The sequence below is a fragment of the Schistocerca americana genome, chromosome 2 (genome assembly GCF_021461395.2).
Source record: "Schistocerca americana isolate TAMUIC-IGC-003095 chromosome 2, iqSchAmer2.1, whole genome shotgun sequence".
Classification (NCBI taxonomy): domain Eukaryota; kingdom Metazoa; phylum Arthropoda; class Insecta; order Orthoptera; family Acrididae; genus Schistocerca; species Schistocerca americana.
Window position 1 is genome coordinate 15,043,192 of NC_060120.1, and position 13,440 is coordinate 15,056,631.

The window sequence follows — 13,440 nt, forward strand, 5'->3', positions numbered from 1 at the left end:
CACAACTGATTAATTAAGTCGTCTGCAACTATAAAAGCTACGAAACCACAAAGCACAAGTGTAACTGTTCTGTGTGTGGTAGTGTGACTCAACGTACATGTATCTGGTTCGGCTCTTTCTCAATACGACAAAATATTTTAAACACCATTTACAATCAACTAATTGAAAAACCAGAAATATTATAATTGCACATAGAAACCAAAATTACAAGTCTAATGAATGAACACGAGCCAGATGCTTTGTTGACTGTACCTGTGAGCAAGAGGGATTGTTATTAAAGAAAACTGTAATACCTTTTTACCGCATTATACAATGACGAAAATATTCCATTACACCAGCATCATAAATCAAAAGCCCATCTCCTTTCTCAAATATATTCTGACAAATGCATCTTCTTCCTTCTATACATTACACCAACCGAATAGTATAACATTTCAGTCAACACTCAGATCGTCTACTCTCTCACCCAACAGAACAACGACTGCTCTCCACTGCACCAGTGGAGGCGGCGGAATAATGATCTTTGGCGCAATCTCTGGCGCTGTGACTCAGTGTAGCCACTTTTCAACATCCCGATACAGAACTTTGATTGATGCCTTATACTTCCTGCCTCCATCGCTACGTTTTGGTGCCGGACATGACGTATTGCTAGCGAGATGTGAAGTATGAGCGAAGCGATTGCACTGCATTTGGAGAGAAATTTAGACTGCTAAATTTGGAAGTAAAATGTCAAAGTCTACAGTGTCAAATGCTTTGCTGAAGTCTAAGGTCACCTGTTCTGATTCACGTCACCTGTTACCAGTATTAAGGCAAAGTTGTGTTGTCATGTTTACGGAAATCTGATCGGTATTCGTCTAATGGTTATTTATAGTAAAGTAGCTTGTTAGTTAGTCGTGGACTATATATTCTAAGGCCTTGGACACCTTACGAATTGTCAGAAACCACCAAAAGCCACATCCACGCTGGCCAGCTCAGCAGTCCTTGTCGTTAATCCGCAAGACGGATTCGATCCGGGCAGGCTACCCTCCCAGAATCCCAGAAGTGGCACATCAACGCACTCCGCTATCCACGTAAACGTTCCCGATCAGTTGTCGCGTGGTTAATGTTTCCTCCAATGATGACGGGTTAGGTGGTTGAGGATATCCATAAAGGATTCTGTTACATCTGTGGGTGACGACCCAATATCTTATTTTTTTGTCCACTCTTCATCCTGGCTCTTGGCCGTTCGACAACATCAAAGAGAATCAATTTGCTCACTTCTAGTGATCCGTCATATATTGTACAGCTTCCGTATTAAGTAACTCCTTCAAGGACAGTCTTAAATCCAACATTCGTTTGAAGTGATTTGGGTGACAACTGCGGAATAAGGAGAGCTTTCGAAGTGGAGGAGTGGTGAGGGCGTGGAGTGAGTTGAGTAGGTGCGGGTGCAGATGGAGTGGAAAGAGGAAAAGGGTGCGCGACGTGGCCGCATCGCTCTCCCAATTAACACGGACGGCGGCCGTACGCACACCAGCGGACGCTGGCTCGCTGCCGACGGCCGGTTGCACTGGGTCTCCAGTGGCAGCGCGCCACTGTATTGATTCCGTACGGCCGCACTCGCACACGCGCACGCACGAGCACACAAGCGCACGCACACGTTCGCAGATCTGCACGCGGGGCAGCAATGTGGCGAGCGGCGCCGGTCGCAAGGCTGACCAGCCGGTGCTTCTGGCGGTGGTGCGGTTGTGTGTGACGTATCCCAGTTCACACAGCGCATGCATTTCTTACTGTTAGTTAAACACACACATTGGTTGACGTTTGCCAACAAATGTAACGTATTGTGCACAAGTAGTAGGACATACACACTATTTTATGATTCATAAATTGCAGGACAGGCGCCGTAAGTAGTCACATCCATTAAGTATGTGGGAGTTTGCGTGCGGAGCAATTGAAGTGGAGCGATCACATTAAACTAATCACAGGTAAGGCAGACGTCAGACCGACATTCACTGAAGGAGTCCTCGGGAACCGTGGTCCATCCACAAAGGAAGTAGCTAACAACCACATCGTTCGATTGATACTTAAACGTTGATCGGTAGTCTGGGAGGAGCATCAGAAGAAGAAAAATGGTTCAAATGGCTCTGAGCACTATGGGACTTACAGCTGTGGTCATCAATCCCCTAGAACTTAGAACTACTTAAACCTAACTAACCTAAGGACGTCACACACATCCATGCCCGAGGCAGGATTCGAGCCCGCGACCGTAGCAGTCGCGCGGTTCCGGACTGCGCGCCTAGAACCGCGAGACCACCGCGGCCGGCCATCAGAAGAAGTAGAGAGTATCCAAAGAAGAGCAGCGTGTTTCGTCACAGAGACGCTCATCCAAATCCATTGTCAGACGTTATAAGAGAAGCGTGGATTCCGAGAGAGTACATTCCAAGACAGTCAACAGATGTGTTGCTTTCCTATTTAAATATCGAGAAAATACCTGAGAGGTAAAATTTCAGCTCTCAAGGAGACTTGCGAACAATTGTTCTTCCCGTCGACCATTCGCGTCTAAAACAAAAAAGTGGGGAAGTGACAGTGGTACACAGACTACTTTCGCCACATACCATAAGATGGCTTGCACAGTATAAATGTAGATGCAAATCCCTCTCTCCGTTGTAAGCGCGAGTCTACATTAAGGTAGTTGTGGTTAGACGGCTCTGACAAGCTACTTGTCACGGTCGTACACTCATTTGCGGTTCTGGACCTCATGTAACTGGAAAAACGTTTAACTGTAGTACAGAATTCCGGGGAAGAATGATCGCTGCTCCTAGAGAACGACTACAAGACGTGATTACAGTGATTATGCTCGTTGAATGTTAGTATGCCGGCTTGAGCTCTAGTGCTGATACTGAAGCTCGCTACAACGCACACTATAGAATAACACAGAAAGTAATTTAGATATTAAAGCTAATTATTCTCGAGTCAGAAACTTGCAAATTTATAGTAGCCATACACATCAATATATATATATATATATATATATATATATATATATATATACTACATCTACATCTACATTGATACTCCGCAAGCCACCCAACGGTATGTGGCGGAGGGCACTTTACGTGCCACTGTCATTACCTCCCTTTCCTGTTCCAGTCGCGTATGGTTCGCGGGAAGAACGACTGTCTGAAAGCCTCCGTGCGCGCTCTAATCTCTCTAATTTTACATTCGTGATCTCCTCGGGAAGTATAAGTAGGGGGAAGCAATATATTCGATACCTCATCCAGAAACGCACCCTCTCGAAACCTGGCGAGCAAGCTACACCGCGATGCAGAGCGCCTCTCTTGCAGAGTCTGCCACTTGAGTTTATTAAACATCTCCGTAACGCTATCACGGTTACCAAATAACCCAGTGACGAAACGCGCCGCTCTTCTTTGGATCTTCTCTATCTCCTCCGTCAACCCGATCTGGTACGGATCCCACACTGATGAGCAATACTCAAGTATAGGTCGAACGAGTGTTTTGTAAGCCACCTCCTTTGTTGATGGACTACATTTTCTAAGCACTCTCCCAATGAATCTCAACCTGGTACCCGCCTTACCAACAATTAGTTTTATGTGATAATTCCACTTCAAATCGTTCCGTACGCATACTCCCAGATATTTTACAGAAGTAACTGCTACCAGTGTTTGTTCCGCTATCATATAATCATACAATAAAGGATCCTTCTTTCTATGTATTCGCAATACATTACATTTGTCTATGTTAAGGGTCAGTTGCCACTCCCTGCACCAAGTGCCTATCCGCTGCAGATCTTCCTGCATTTCGCTACAATTTTCTAATCCAGCAACTTCTCTGTATACTACAGCATCATCCGCGAAAAGCCGCATGGAACTTCCGACACTATCTACTAAGTCATTTATATATATTGTGAAAAGCAATGGTCCCATAACACTCCCCTGTGGCACGCCAGAGGTTACTTTAACGTCTGTAGACGTCTCTCCATTGATAACAACATGCTGTGTTCTGTTTGCTAAAAACTCTTCAATCCAGCCACACAGCTGGTCTGATATTCCGTAGGCTCTTACTTTGTTTATCAGGCGACAGTGCGGAACTGTATCGAACGCCTTCCGGAAGTCAAGAAAAATAGCATCTACCTGGGAGCCTGTATCTAATATTTTCTGGGTCTCATGAACAAATAAGGCGAGTTGGGTCTCACACGATCGCTGTTTCCGGAATCCATGTTGATTCCTACATAGTAGATTCTGGGTTTCCAGAAATGACATGATACGCGAGCAAAAAACATGTTCTAAAATTCTACAAGAGATCGACGTAAGAGATATAGGTCTATAGTTTTGCGCATCTGCTCGACGACCCTTCTTGAAGACTGGGACTATCTGTGCTCTTTTCCAATCATTTGGAACCCTCCGTTCCTCTAGAGACTTGCGGTACACGGCTGTTAGAAGGGGGGCAAGTTCTTTCGCGTACTCTGTGTAGAATCGAATTGGTATCCCGTCAGGTCCAGTGGACTTTCCTCTATTGAGTGATTCCAGTTGCTTTTCTATTCCTGGGACACTTATTTCGATGTCAGCCATTTTTTCGTTTGTGCGAGGGTTTAGAGAAGGAACTGCAGTGCGGTCTACTACTGGCCATTAAAATTGCTACACCACGAAGATGACGTGCTACAGACGCGAAATTTAACAGAAAGGAAGCAGATGCTGTGATATGCAAATGATTAGCTTTTCAGAGCATTCACACAAGGTTGGCGCCAGTGGCGACACCTACAACGTGCAGACATGAGGAAAGCCTCCAACCAATTTCACATACACAAACAGTAGTTGACTACCGTTGCCTAGTCAAACGTTGTTGTGATGCCTCGTGTAAGGAGGAGAAATGCGTACCATCACGTTTCCGACTTTGATAAAGGTCAGATTGTAGCCTATCGCGATTTTGGTTTATCGTATCGCGACATTGCTGCTCGCGTTCGTCGAGATCCCATGACTGTTAGCAGAATATGGAGTCGGTGGGTTCAGGAGGGTAATACGGAACGCCGTGCTGGATCCCAACGGCCTCCTATCACTAGCAGTCGAGATGACAGGCATCTTATCCGCATGTATGTAACGGATCGTGCAGCTACGTCTCGGTCCCTGACTCAACAGATGGGGACGTTTGCAAGACAACAACCATTTGCACGAACAGTTCGACGACGTTTGCAGCAGCATGGACTATCAGCTCGGAGACCATGGCTGCGGTTACCCTTGACGCTGCATCGCAGACAGGAGCGCCTGCGATGGAGTACTCAACGACGAACCTGGGTGCACGAATGGCAAAACGTCATTTTTTTCGGATGAATCCAGGTTCTATTTACAGCATCATGATGGTCGCATCCGTGTGTGGAAACATCGCGGTGAACGCACATTGGAAGCGAGTATTCGTCATCGCCATACTGGCGTACCACCCGGCGTGATGGTATTGGGTGCCATTGGTTACACGTCTCGGTCACCTCTAGTCGGCACTGACGGCACTTTGAACAGTGCACGTTACATTTCAGATGTGTTACGATCCGTGGCTCTACCCTTCATTCGATCCCTGCGAAACCCTACATTTCAGCAGGAGAATGCACGACCGCATGTTGCAGGTCCTGTACGCGCCTTTCTGGATACAGAAAATGTTCGACTGCTCCCCTGGACAGCATATTCTCCAGAACTCTCACCAATTGAAAACGTGTGGTCAATGGTGGCCGAGCAACTGGCTCGTCACAATACGCCAGTCACTACTGTTGATGAACTGTGGTATCGTGTTGAAGCTCCATGGGCAGCTGTACCTGTACACGCCATCTAGCGCTCTGTTTGACTCAATGCCCAGGTGTATCAAGGCCGTTATTATGGCCAGAGGCGGTTCTTTTGGGTACTGATTTCTCAGGATCTATGCACAGAAATTGCGTGAAAATGTAATTACATGTCAGTTCTAGTATAATATATTTGTCCAATGAATACCCGTTTATCATCTGCATTTCTTCTTGGTGTAGCAATTTTAATGGCCAGTAGTGTATATATATATATATATATATATATATATATACATACATATATATTTATATATATTATATATTATATATATATATATATATATATATATATATATAAAAATTGTATATACACTCCTGGAAATGGAAAAAAGAACACATTGACACCGGTGTGTCAGACCCACCATACTTGCTCCGGACACTGCGAGAGGGCTGTACAAGCAATGATCACACGCACGGCACAGCGGACACACCAGGAACCGCGGTGTTGGCCGTCGAATGGCGCTAGCTGCGCAGCATTTGTGCACCGCCGCCGTCAGTGTCAGCCAGTTTGCCGTGGCATACGGAGCTCCATCGCAGTCTTTAACACTGGTAGCATGCCGCGACAGCGTGGACGTGAACCGTATGTGCAGTTGACGGACTTTGAGCGAGGGCGTATAGTGGGCATGCGGGAGGCCGGGTGGACGTACCGCCGAATTGCTCAACACGTGGGGCGTGAGGTCTCCACAGTACATCGATGTTGTCGCCAGTGGTCGGCGGAAGGTGCACGTGCCCGTCGACCTGTGACCGGACCGCAGCGACGCACGGATGCACGCCAAGACCGTGGGATCCTACGCAGTGCCGTAGGGGACCGCACCACCACTTCCCAGCAAATTAGGGACACTGTTGCTCCTGGGGTATCGGCGAGGACCATTCGCAACCGTCTCCATGAAGCTGGGCTACGCTCCCGCACACCGTTAGGCCGTCTTCCGCTCACGCCCCAACATCGTGCAGCCCGCCTCCAGTGGTGTCGCGACAGTCGTGAATGGAGGGACGAATGGAGACGTGTCGTCTTCAGCGATGAGAGTCTCTTCTGCCTTGGTGCCAATGATGGTCGTATGCGTGTTTGGCGCCGTGCAGGTGAGCGCCACAATCAGGACTGCATACGACCCAGGCACACAGGGCCAACACCCGGCATCATGGTGTGGGGAGCGATCACCTACACTGGCCGTACACCACTGGTGATCGTCGAGGGGACACTGAATAGTGCACGGTACATCCAAACCGTCATCGAACCCATCGTTCTACCATTCCTAGACCGGCAAGGGAACTTGCTGTTCCAACAGGACAGTGCACGTCCGCATGTATCCCGTGCCACCCAACGTGCTCTAGAAGGTGTAAGTCAACTACCCTGGCCAGCAAGATCTCCGGATCTGTCCCCCATTGAGCATGTTTGGGACTGGATGAAGCGTCGTCTCACGCGGCCTGCACGTCCAGCACGAACGCTGGTCCAACTGAGGCACCAGGTGGAAATGGCATGGCAAGCCGTTGCACAGGACTACATCCAGCATCTCTACGATCGTCTCCATGGGAGAATAGCAGCCTGCATTGCTGCGAAAGGTGGATATACACTGTACTAGTGCCGACATTGTGCATGCTCTGTTGCCTGTGTCTATGTGCCTGTGGTTCTGTCAGTGTGATCATGTGATGTATCTGACCCCAGGAATGTGTCAATAAAGTTTCCCCTTCCTGGGACAATGAATTCACGGTGTTCTTATTTCAATTTCCAGGAGTGTATATTACATATGCCCAGTACTTTGCAACCTCCAAGGCGCTTGGAGTGGATTGCAGGAGGTCAATCTTCGTGCAGGATGTAGGTCACAAAAGGCACTGGAGCATGTGGCTTGTGGTTTGTTCTTGTCCACAATCACAGGACGTATCTTCTGTTATGAAGCCCCATCTCTTCAGGTTGTCTCTGGATCGTCCAACTCCTGATCGTAATCTGTTTACAGATTTCCACACCAGCCAGCTCTCGTTGTGTCCAGGTGGTAGTTCTTCAGCTTCTGGCGTCTGGAGGTGAGGCGTCGACTTCCTCCATAACTCCAGCCTTGCCTTCTCTGATAAAATGGTGAGCTTCTCGGATGTTCTAAGGAAGCTCTTTCGCGATCTCAGCCGTTGCTGCGGTGGATTATGTCCGTGCAGTGGATGGGCACTGTCCCACTTTCAGTCTCTGCTTGTTCGCAGCCACTATTCTGCGTACCCATGGTGGCGCTATTCCAGCCAGGCAGCAGAGCTTACAAGAAGAGAACAGTCACATCAGGAAAGGAAGTAAATACATTGCCGAATACAGAGTGGGGAAAAATAATCTCATAAAGTCAGCGCAGCTGCGAGGAGTGACCTAGCGGTTAGAGACGCCATGTCGCGGACTGCGCGGCCCCTCCCGCCGGAGGTTCGAGTCCTCGCTCGGGCATGGGTGTGTGTGTTGTTCTTAGCAAAAGTTAGTTAAAGTAGTGTGTAAGACTAGGGACCGATGACCTCAGAAGTTTGGTCCCTTAGGAATTCACACACGTTTGAACAAAGTCGGGGCAGGATAGAAGATACGGAATCGAGAATTTTTATTTGTTATTTTACTCATTTATTTGCTTATTTTCAAAATAGCCATAGCAAAAATACTTCACTTCGTCTACTTCGTTTTAGGTTTATCGCTAAACTCATTTCCGTTACACCTCATTAACTAAATCTTTCCTCGATTTCCTCTCAATTCATAGTGTCTGTTCATCTTATCTAGGCTCATACTTGGTGTTCGGTAGAAATTCAGCAAGCTCTCCATCCTTACTTATCTATAACTCCCTCCGGACGCTCTCTCCTTAGGAAAACCATTTCGTCCCGTTTCCACTTATCGTTAGTCGTCCCCTTTCGAATTCCAAAGACACTAATTACTTCATTTCTGATATTGTAAACATACAATGTTTAGGAGTAATGTTCGTTATATCCTACAGAGAGTTGCGGAAAATAATCGAAGATCCAGACGCACAGTGATCAAGAATGGTACTGGGTTAACCTTCCTCACGTTGTCGGCTGAATTAGTGGCATTAAAAGCTATTACTTAACCAAAATTAGAGCTGGGTAAGTATGCGGAACATCTTATCAAATGGCTCTGAGCACTATGGAACTTAACATCTGTGGTCATCAGTCCCCTAAAACTTAGAACTACTTAAACCTAACTAACCTAAGGACATCACACACATCCATGCCCGAGACAGGATTTGAACCTGCGACCGTAGTGGTCACGCGGTTCCAGACTGAAGCGCTTAGAACCGCACGGCCACTCCGGCCGGCGAACATCTTATCATGTCTCATTGGTGCTTATGGTTTAGCAGTGAAGAAAAGTTAAACCACTCATAATTTTCTTCTCCTACCAATTCAGTAAGTACTTGCTCTGACGTAAACAACATACTAGTTAGTATCTGTAGCTGTTCATTACTGGACTGAATTGTACCTGTTGTAGTACGCTAAATTTCTTTATGATCCTTCTGTAGTATGACACCTGACACATATCAACTCAACTAGCATCAGGTACTTTTCTTACCAAGAATATGCTCCTCCCTGATTTATTATTATGCATACCGTTCCATTACACTTTCATTCGTCATAGTTCAGCATAAAATTAGTTTTGCAGCACCTGAAGACTCACACTTTATTTTAATAATTACCTGAAAACGATCGCCTTGGACAAAGGTTGCCAATTGTCTTGTATACAGGAAACAATGTTTTAGACTACGGTGACAAAAGCAGTGGGATAGCTGTTGTATCCACGGACCCAACCAACCGACCAACCAACTCGCGCACGCGCGCCCTGACCGTGACATCGCTGGCCACAGCTCCTGTCGCGGCCGTCGGCGTCTCAGGGCGTTACCGCCGACGGAAGAGGTGGCGCCATGGCTGAGCTCGGGTCCGCAGCGCCCTCTGCCTTTTGCATATAAGGAGGAGCGCTGGCCCCGAGACGGACCCCTCCCCCACGCGGATCCTGTACGATCTCATCCCCTTCCCCCACCTCTTCCTTGAAAGGATACGGATCCTGTACACCTCCCGCAAACTCGATCCTCCTCACCTGCTCGTCTCCCCGATCCTCTCCCATCCCCACCCGCTGCCGCGCCTGTATTCCCACGTCCCACCCGGTCTCCATCTCTCCACCCTCCTTACAATCTCCCAAGGTGGCTTCCGCCAGCTCCCCCTCCCTGATGATGCCCTCCTCCCCTCCATCTACCCCTCCTACCAACTTTGATCCTCCCGCCCTCCTCCTGTGCTTGCTCCTCTGGGCACCCTCCCTCCCTTCTCTCCCTATTCCCTCCCTCCTCCCTTTCTCCCCCCTCCTCCCCCGGGCTTCCCCTCCCCTGTCCCTCTCCTGCTGCCCCCATCTCCTCAGCCATTGGCATCCTTTTTCTCCCCTCTCCCCCACCTCACCCCTGTTCCCCTCTTGGCAGGTCCCCGGACTCACACACGCTAAGTGGACATTCGCGCGCCGGAGATCGTCGCCGTCAGTGTTTCGTGTGTGTGCCTTCGTTTGCGTGTAGTTTTGTTCGCCGTCACGCCACCACCGTTCACATGCCGTCGCTATCATCCATGCTCTGTGCACCGTGTCGCCTAGTGTTAGTGCTGTTTCTTGTCCAGTGTGAACGGCTCCATGTTTTTTCGATTTTAGTGTCAACATTTTTTGCCCACCTTTCTGTACTACTTGTTGTCAAACTCGAGGCTGAAGAGCGGCGTATTGTGCTGCTGACAGCCCGCCTTTGTATAAGGTGTTTAAAATCACAATAAAGGAAAAAAAAAACCCGAGACGGACAGTCTATTGCCGATTGTCTATTGCTAGCCTCTCGTGGAGTTTATAGCGGAGCCAGTGCAGTGTGATATTTGCTACTGTATTCGACTAGGCTCTGTACACGGATTACTCTTGGATATTACTTGGACCTGTATTGCTGGCGCACGTTTCGTCAGAAATAAACATAAGTTATCTCTTCATTCTAGCTGGCGCAATTCTTATCATTAATTATTTTTCGGCCAACAGACATCCTGGTCACTACCCACGCTTTATTCTATGTTTGGTGGCTGCCCCAAAAGTACCGCCGAGGACCTTGGGTGCCGTCACAAAAACAGCGATATGCACATATACAGATGGCGGGTGCATCGCGTACGCGAGGTATAAAAGGGCAGTGCATTGGCGGAGCTGTCGGTTGTACTCTCGTGATTCATATGAAAAGGTTGCTGACGTGATAGTGGCAGCACTACGGGGTTAACAGTCTTTGAAAGTGGAGTGGTAGTTGGAGACAGACTCATGGGACATTTCATTTCGGAAGTCGTTACGGATTCAGTATTCCGAGATCCACAGTATCAAGAGTGTGCCGAGATTACCACATTTCAGGCATTATCTGTTGTGTTGGCATAAGAGCCAACACCGTGTTACTAGTGGAGGCCGAAATGCACGCGTTTTAGCTCACGCAGGCTGGCGTGAGGAGGGAAGAACTATACTGACGTGAGGTCTGGAATATGAAAAGGAATTAGAATTCAGAAAGCGGACGTAATTCGTTTGATACTTAACTTTAATCCATTAATGAGGAACGTCGCTCTTGACGGTACATGATTCACAATATTATCTGTTCAGGATACATTCTAGTAACTGAATATGGCGCCTTGCTAGGTCGTAGCAAATGACGTAGCTGAAGGCTATGCTAAACTGTCGTCTCTGCAAATGAGAGCGTATGTAGACAGTGAATCATCGCTAGCAAAGTCGACTGTCCAACTGGGGCGAGTGCTAGGGAGTCTCTTTAGACTAGACCTGCCGTGTGGCGGCGCTCGGTCTGCAATCACTGATAGTGGCGACACGCGGGTCCGACGTATAGTAACGGACCGCGGCCGATTTAAAGGCTACCACCTAGCAAGTGTGGTGTCTGGCGGTGACACTACATTATCTTGCACCACGGACAACTCAGAAGCCGACGGCCTTCATTCAAATAGCGAGAACAGCGGCGTTTGCGTAGTCTTTTCTGTGCTAACAGAAAAGCAGCACAATGAAAAATAATCGAGCAATGTGGGTCGTATTGCGAACGTATCCCTTAGGACAATGCGGCGAAGTTTGGCATTAGTGGTCTGTGGCACAGACAACCGACGCTAGTGCCTTGACTAACAGTACAACACGGCCTCCAACGCATGTCCTGGGGTGGAGATCACATCGGTTGGGCACCAGATGACTGGAAAATCATGGTCTGGTCAGCTGAGTCCAGATTTCAGTTGGTAAGGGCTGTTGCTAGCGTTCCAATGTGGTGTAGACCCCACGAAGACGTGAATGCAGGTTGTCAACAAGGCACTGTGCGAACTGATATGTGTGGGCGACAATGTGCCATGTCATCGAGCCACGGTTGTTCGCGATTGGTTTTAAGAAACTATGGACAGTTTGAGCGAATGATTTGGCCATCCACATCGCCCGACATGAATCTCGTAGAATCCAGAATGAGATTTTTCACTCTGCAGCGGAGTGTGCGCTGATATGAAACTTCCTGGCAGATCAAAACTGTGTGCCGGGCCGAGACTCTAACTCGGGACCTTTGCCTTTCGCGGGCAAGTGCTCTACCATCTGAGCTACCCAAGCACGACTCATGCCCCGTTCTCACAGCTGGGAAGGTAGGAGACGAGGTACTGGCAGAAGTAAAGCTGTGAGGAACGGGCGTGAGTCGTGCTTGGGTAGCTCAGTTGGTAGAGCACTTGCCCGCGAAAGGCAAAGGCCCCGAGTTCGAGTCTCGGTTCGGCACACAGTTTTAATCTACCAGGAAGTTTCAATCTCGTAGAATATTTGTGGGAGATAGTCGAGAGGTCAGTTCGTGAACAAAAACCTACACCGGCAACACTTTCGCAGTTGTGGACGGCTATACAGGCAGTATGGCTCAGTATTCCTGCAGGGGACTTTCAACGACTTGTTGAGTCCATGCACGTCGAGCTGTTGCAAAAGGACGTCCGACATGATATTAAGAGGTATGCTATGACTTTTATCACGTCAGCGCAATATAAGTGAACGGCATATTTCATCTATTTGTGAATGTTTGAAAGAAATGTCTCTGTCGTTGCTTTGTAACACACACATTCCCTGTGCCACACGGGTATCGCCTCCACCTCAGCCTTGTGGAGCTGCTCCCTGACCAGAGTGCTGGCTCGCGAGGCAACACGGGGCAGCTGGGCGCCTACCTGCGAGTGCTGGGTGCCGTGACGTCAGCAGGCCGCGTCACTCTGCTGGCGGTGGCAGCTGCACGCGGCCGAACCCATCACCTCGCGCTGGCGGCAATCTGCAACACCAGAAGAGGAGGCGCGATGTAATAGGCGCGGAGGCGGCAGCAGGAACCACGTACAATTTTAACTTTTCATACCTTACAAGGGAACCTCCCCATCACACCCCCCTCAGATTTAGTTATATGTTGGCACAGTGGATAGGCCCTGAAAAACTGAACACAGATCAATCGAGAAAACAGGAAGAAGTTGTGTGGAACTATGAAAAAAATAAGCAAAATATGCAAACTGCGTAGTCCACGTGCGGCATAAGCAACATCAAGGAATATCTGAGATCGAGAGCGTCGTGGTCTTGTGGTTAGCGTGGGCACCTGCTGAACCAGAGGTCTTTGGTTCAAGACTTCCCTCGAGCG

The 13,440-nt window shown here is 48.4% G+C and overlaps 1 long non-coding RNA gene across 1 annotated transcript in view; it reads right to left on the minus strand.

Moving 5' to 3' along the window:
• Window positions 1-13,440, minus strand: part of LOC124595953 — an 875,458-nt gene that overhangs the window by 544,794 nt on the left and 317,224 nt on the right. Inside the window, exon 2 of the long non-coding RNA XR_006978265.1 lies at window positions 12,989-13,086. This is a non-coding gene — a long non-coding RNA (uncharacterized LOC124595953). The remainder of the gene's footprint in view (window positions 1-12,988; window positions 13,087-13,440) is intronic.